Raw genomic sequence first — 6,771 nt, 5'->3', positions numbered from 1 at the left:
GTAGTTCTCTCAACTTCAAAGGAAAAGTGTTGGAGTAGTCAGAATATTTAAATCCTAGGATGCCGGGCTATAAGGCTATGTGAAAGGACATCTAACCATCAGTTCCCAATATTACAGAGAAAGGTCTGGAGGAATGAGAGTGATATTATCAGTGTCACACATCATGTAGTACAATGCTGAGTCTCAAATCCAGATCTTCTGACTCTAAGACAAGTGGCAATAGAGGTTCTCAAGCTCTTTTTTTTTTCCTTAGGTGAGGCAACCCTTGGTTGACCTCACACATTGCAAAGACCTTGTCAGCTTACAATCCCTTTATCTATCTATCTATCTATCTATCTATCTATTTATTTATTTATTTATTTATTTATTATGCCTACAGCACCTGGTCTTCCTAGGTAGTCTCCCATCCAAGTACTAACCAGGCCTGACCCTGCTTAGCTTCTGAGATCGGACAGGATTGGGCTTGTTCAGGGCAGCATGGCAGTAGATTCTCAAACTTTTTATCCACAGAAAACAGCACCAGAATGATTTCTGAGGACTCATTTGTGTCTCTACATGGGTACAGCAGGATTAGGATAAGTAATCACGTGTTAGTACTAATTTGCCAGGCAGGGTGTTGAGTACAAGTCATTAAACCTCACTAAGGTCCATGGAGGTGAACATCACTAGCTCCACTATACAGATGAGAGAACAGGTTCAGAGAACTTAAGTCACAGGTCCCACAGCTAGTAAGATGTGAATGTAGAGGGTTCCTGGGTTGGTGAGAGGTGAAATGAAGAACCAAATGTGAGCCGATGTGAGCCAATGTGATCTATGAGGCTCTGAGGACCACTACACACTTGTCACAGCTCTTTCACAGCCAGTGGTCACACCCCGCTTTGTGAGTTCTGCTCTCCTGGTTGTAGAAGACTGTCTGACAAGAGCCTTGTAGAAGACTGGCTCCTTTGCAGTAGTTCAGCAAAAGACTCTGTCCCATAGTGATCTTCTGTGTGGGATGGTGACCCAGTTGGATCCTTTCCCTTGGAAAGTGTGAGTCCAGGAAGTGAGAAGTGAGTAGCTATGAGCTGTGTTCTGAGCAATGATGAGCTATGTTGTAGATTGCCAGGAGACCTGATCTGCAAAAGACCGTGCCCCAGAGGAACCTCTCAGCACAGCGGCTTAGTTTCTTCCAGAGATTCTTCAGAGTTCACAGAACCCAAGGCTCCCCACGTTCTTCAGCCTTCCAGGAGCACTCTTTGCTTTCGCGTTCCAGTCATACTGGATAGTGTTCCCCATTCTCTAAGGCTGTAGGAAGTCCCATTGTTGCTGAGATGCATCAAGGAATGCATACACATTCCAGACACCTACCACGGTGATCTCTTGATACCTCAGCCAGCTGCCTTATGCTTCTCAGCTCATGCCTTGCTGTGAGAAAAAGAGGGGAGAGGAATCGAAGACATGTACCAGGGAGTGATCATAATAATTGGCCATGGAACTTAAGGTTGGTAAGAAGGTAAGATAAATGGGTGGGAGAATCTGATGGTGTCCAGGATTATCGGAATTGAGGTTTTAGAGAGAGCAAACTAAAAAGACAGGAGGTAAAATTAAAGAGTGCAATGCAAGAAATGGAGATTACGGTGGAATTGAAATTATTGGTAATACCTGGGTCTAATTTATGAGCATGGGAGTAAGTGACTAGGGTATGGCAGATGACAAAATCATTAGAAAGAAGTGTTCAAGGAACTGTGTGTACTGCATACCAAAATCTCCAAGAGTGAAGAGGTAGGAGTAAGGACTGGAGAAAGTGACAGTGAGCTATGAGCTAAAATCATGACGAAAAAATGATGGAACGTGACCCATTCCAACTAGTAGGCGTTAGTACATGTCCCTGGGACAATCGTTTCTTTTCTGAATTCTGATATAAAGATAGATTGTTAGAAAGGGCATAAATTTGCTATGAGTTTAACTCCTGGGTGACAATCTTTAATTGTTCATACTGATACACCTCCCCGCAGCAAGATTTTTTGTTGGTGGTGATGGTTTTATTTTGTTTTGTTTTGTTTTACTATTGTAGGAAGAAAGAAGAGGTAAGGTTCTTGATTAAAAGTTGTAATTATTCCTGCCCCTGCTTTGGAATATATCTGAATTTAATATATCCTATAATAGACAAAAATACCCAATTTCTAACATGCACCTTTGTTCTTAAAATACATGTCTGATAAGAGCCTTGAGTAAGACAGCTTCTTCTGATGCCAAAGTTTTGTTTAGCGCCTTCTTTGGTGCTCCAGAGTGTTTATACCTGGGACCATAGTAAGATGCAAGATGTGTGACAGGTACACCTTTCTTTTGTAAAGTGGGAGAAGGGAGATTGTGAAAGGAGATCCAGGCAGATCCAGATGGCAATGAGCACCATGGAAGCTGTGGGTCAGGAAACCGATTCCTTTAAATAGTTCAGGCCCACATACCTCTTGGGGAGTCTTGCCATACCCCAGTTAGAATACCACTGGTCTATTTCACACTGGTCCTCTGGGTTTCAGTTTTCATATCTATGAAATTAAGAGGTATAATCTAGTGGTCCCTAAATTATATTCTAGCTTTATATATTTAATTCCAACCACTAAGCCAGGCTACTGGATAGCCTGCACATTTTGAGGCCACCCCTGTCTGCTAGAGAAACATTAAATAGTTTAGGCAATTCCCAAGTAAGCTTGACCCCAGTTGCCGCCCCCACTCCCACTCCCATGCAGTTCTGCCCCCCCTCCTAGCTGAATGATCTTGGGCAAGTTTACTCAACCTCTGGAAGGTAACAATGTGCATTCAATAGCAATCCTGCTGCACAGACTAATTACAGTATAAAAAACCCTGAATTCTCAAAGGAGGTGGTTTTTAGAGGATGGGATTATAGGAATTATGTCTTTTATTTCTGTGGTGTTTGAGTTTTTGCCATGAGGAAATACAGTGCTTGTGTATACATGCTAATATGTGCAGTAGCATGTATATTTATTTTCATATTTTTTAATGTTACATTTTCTGTGTTTTTGACCTGAATGATACCAACTCAGTGTTGAAATAGCATAATATGCAGCTTAGAAATTTTGACTATTATGTGTATCTGATAAACTTTTTAAATGGAAGAATTGGTTCTTAGTTAGTAAATGGAGTCAAACATGTATAAAGGGAGGTAGAGTTGATAAGGAGGCTGGATGTCACCCTGCATAAAGCGGGTATCTCCACCACACCCCTGCCTCTGACCTCTGCGTGGGCAGAGGTAGAGAGGAGGACTTTGTTTCTCCTCTCTACCTCTGCCCACACAGGGTGTGTGGGGTAGTGGAGGTACAGCATTTGGCGACATCAGGGTTTGGGCCTGGAGAGGAGAGACAGGAGCCAGGCCTGGAGGACAGGAGTGGCTGAGCTGAACTCAGCACTTGCTGGGGGAAGTGGGTGGCTTGAGTTTTACTTTCAGTTTCATTCAGTCATTTCAGAATGAAACCCATTTAACGGTCAGATCTCTCAGCCAGATTTCTCAGTAAACCTGTGCTCCATCCCAGCCCAGGTTGTTCAACTTGAGCTGGAGGGTGGGCTGGGGCAGGTGAGCAGCAGGAGTAAGGCTTCCTGCAGGGCGTTGCCTGGACTTGGAGAAGTCAGTGTCTCTGCACACCAGCAAATTCTCACAGCAGGGGCCCCTGGTACTGACGACAGGTCATTCTACCTCTTTATTCCACAAATTGGGGTCTAGAAAGGATCTCTAGACCATTATTTAGCACCTAATGTGTATCAGGTTGACACCGTGTCTTCAAAAATGAATAAGACACAACCCTTGTCCCCAGGGAGCTCACAGGATAGAGGGAGAGGAAAAAGGAATGGAACAGTACAGAGTGATGAGAGCTGCCATTCACGGTGGCCCACTCTGTGCCAGATGCTTCACTCATGTTATTTTCAGAATCCTTACCATGTCTCAAAGCCAATGCCTCTTAAAAGTTGAGCCATGGACCACTTATCAGAATGCGGATTCTTAGGTCATGCCCATGCCACTGAATCAGAATTTACAAGCGTTGCTTGGGTTTCTTTATTTTTGACAAACGTCATGGCTAACTCTAATGTGCTTCAAATACTGAGAACTCCCGCCCTAGAAGGGTAGATATTTTACCTTAGTAGATTTTACCAATAAGAAACCAAAGCTCGAAACAATTAAATTGCTCAGGGCAAGCCAAGGTACAGGTTATAGAAATGTCATTTTTCAATCAATGGTCGTTGATGCCAATTCAAGGCCAACAGAAACCCTCAATTTGGGGTGCTGTGAAGAAGGAAACCTTATTCAGTGCAAACAGCTCAATTGTGATACAGCACAGCTGTGAGGTTGCCCCTCTCCCTCCAGACAGCTCTATTCAGCCCTGCTCTGCTCCCATCCTTTCCTGCCTGTTCCTCCAAGACATCTTCCATGTTTCAGCCCCATGTAGGGAAACACTGTCTTCAGAAGAAAAGGAAAGTGCACTAACCAAGCAAGAGGAGAGCTGACTTATATATGGAGAAATTTCCGCCCATGATCCTTAATTGGTCTGTCCTCATGAAAATGAGAACTCCAAATTCTAATTTGATGGCTCCAAAAAGCACTGTCTTGATTGATCAAAACAGAGCCTCTCTGATTGGTCAGTGAAGATGCTATGAGGATATAGCTTCATGGCTTTGATTGGACAGGGAGAGTCTCAGTGTTATTGGTTAAAATATGATTCCAGGAACTCCTTTAAAAGGGCTGGTTCAGATAGCAGGATTGCAATGCAGGTAAGCAGTTCAGTGCCGGAGGTAGGCATTCTCAGTGCAATCTTCTCCATGAAACGCCTCTTGAGTAAGAGGCCTGTTTAGAAATGGCTGCTAGGCTTTGCTTTTAAATTTGAGGCCAGTTAGCCACAGGAGCACTTCTTGGTAGCCATCTTTTTTGTTGACAGATTCACACCCAGAGTTAGGATGATCAGTGTCCCACTTCGCCTGGGAAAATTTTGGTTTATGCCTGCTGTCCCCTCTAATTTACAGAAGCCCCTGGATTGGATAATAAATTACATGGCTACCGTGTTAGGATCCCCTAGACATTACTCTGAACCATGCTACTGCCCCTCCATAAATATTAGCTAATGTGGTTATGGGAACACAGAGAAGATGGAAGGGGGATAACTTGGCTGGGGGACAAGGTGGAAGGAGAGTGAGAGGCAAGTCAAGGTAGACATTCGAGCTGTGATACCCATATTCCTGCTCTGCCTTTAGGACAGCATTGTAGACAATGGGTATTCCAAAGAAAGAAATAGATAAGCTCCATCTCCACTGAAAGCTGCAGCCACAGCAGCCATTATAACAACGTCTAACACTTACATAATGCTCACTGTGTGCTTTGTACCATTCTAACCACTTTGCATTTATCACATAGGGGAGCACGGAGACTGAAGAGCAAGCAGAGAGAGGTTAGGCTGGGCAGCAAAAACTTTTGTGCCTGGGAAACTGGGATGGCAATGCACTATTGATCGAGGACTCAGGAGTCCAGACATTGAGCTTAGTCACAAAGCAATTTCTGATGCAGCCTTTGTAAATTGTAATCTTTCTGGAATATGTGGGAAAAGTTGACAATAAGATCTGAGCCTAGTATTTGATTAAAAAGAGCTCATTTTTCCTTTTCCAAGGATCTTTAAGAACAGAGCTTCCTGCACATCTTGACTAGTTTAGATACAGCCCTGCCCGGAAGCAGGAGGATGGAGGAGATGACCTCTGAGGTCTCTTGGAGCCTAAGGAGTCTGCGATCATTACAACCACATGTCAGGACCCGGAGACATTCCTGTTTCCTGTTCCTCCACCTGGGGCCCAGGGCTGCAGGGCCCCTTTGCCTGTGTATTTAGTAGGTCATGCCCTTTTCCCTGGGCCTCTGGCATCCTATTTTGGCATCACTGCCCTCTACTAGCAGACCCCTCAGCTCTTTCTTTTTCTGAATCTCCCTTGCATTCTACCCATAGAGGGAGCCTGGGTGTGGGACGTGGGTCCTACTTTTTTCTCTCTAACACACACCTGGATTTTCCAAGCCCAGCCTGGATCTTTCCTGGAACCACACTCTTTCAGTGCCATGGAGCAAGATGCCCTCTTCCTAAGAGAGGCAAGACACTCTCCAAACTTGCATTCCCTCTGGGCTCTGTGGCCGAGGCTATGGACAGATGTGCCCAAACTGGCCAGATGTGCTGCCCCAGCCAAAAGCAGATAAAACTCTGAGTGTGCTTTTTAACCTAGAAAGAAGAGCAAGTGAAGGGCATCCCTTGAAGACTCTAGGCCTACTTGTACATTTCTTATTTAGATCATCCTGAATCAGGCAGCTGGAGGGAAGGCGTTGGCCCAGGGCCCAGCCAAACAGAGGTTCCTTGGAGCCAGCTGCTTGGCTGGAGCAAAACTGACAGCTCCATAGATGGAAAGAAAGCCTATTCAGGGGAGAGGGGAGAGAGGGGAGAGAGAGAGAGATGTGGAGGGGAAAGGGAGTAAGAAAAGAGAGGGAAGGAGTGTGGAGAGGAGAGGTCGAAGACGAGGAGAGAGAAGGAAGTGGGAGAAGAGAGTAGAAGAACGTGGCAGAACAGAAGAAAGGAGAGTGTGTTGCTACCACATCAGCTTGTGGAAGCAAAGCAATTTTAGGGTAGAGGTTTGATCTTGGGCATAGAGGCAATTGAAGGGTTGGGGGGCAGAGATGGAGTGGGGAGGAAGAGAGCTGTGAACTATGCTTAGGTATATTTGACTCTTGGTAGAATCTCAATACTTCCCAAACTTAGCTTT

General features: G+C 44.8%; 1 pseudogene; it reads right to left on the bottom strand.

Moving 5' to 3' along the window:
* Positions 1-370: 370 nt before the first annotated feature.
* On the bottom strand, positions 371-489 carry LOC111744583 (annotated as a pseudogene).
* Between the last annotated feature and the right edge of the window lie 6,282 nt (positions 490-6,771).

The sequence above is a fragment of the Pteropus vampyrus genome, unplaced genomic scaffold, assembly GCF_000151845.1.
Source record: "Pteropus vampyrus isolate Shadow unplaced genomic scaffold, Pvam_2.0 Scaffold137, whole genome shotgun sequence".
In the NCBI taxonomy this organism is placed as follows: Eukaryota; Metazoa; Chordata; class Mammalia; order Chiroptera; family Pteropodidae; genus Pteropus; species Pteropus vampyrus.
The sequence above is the reverse complement of the archived record's forward strand: the minus strand, read 5'-3'. Positions and strand labels throughout refer to the sequence as shown.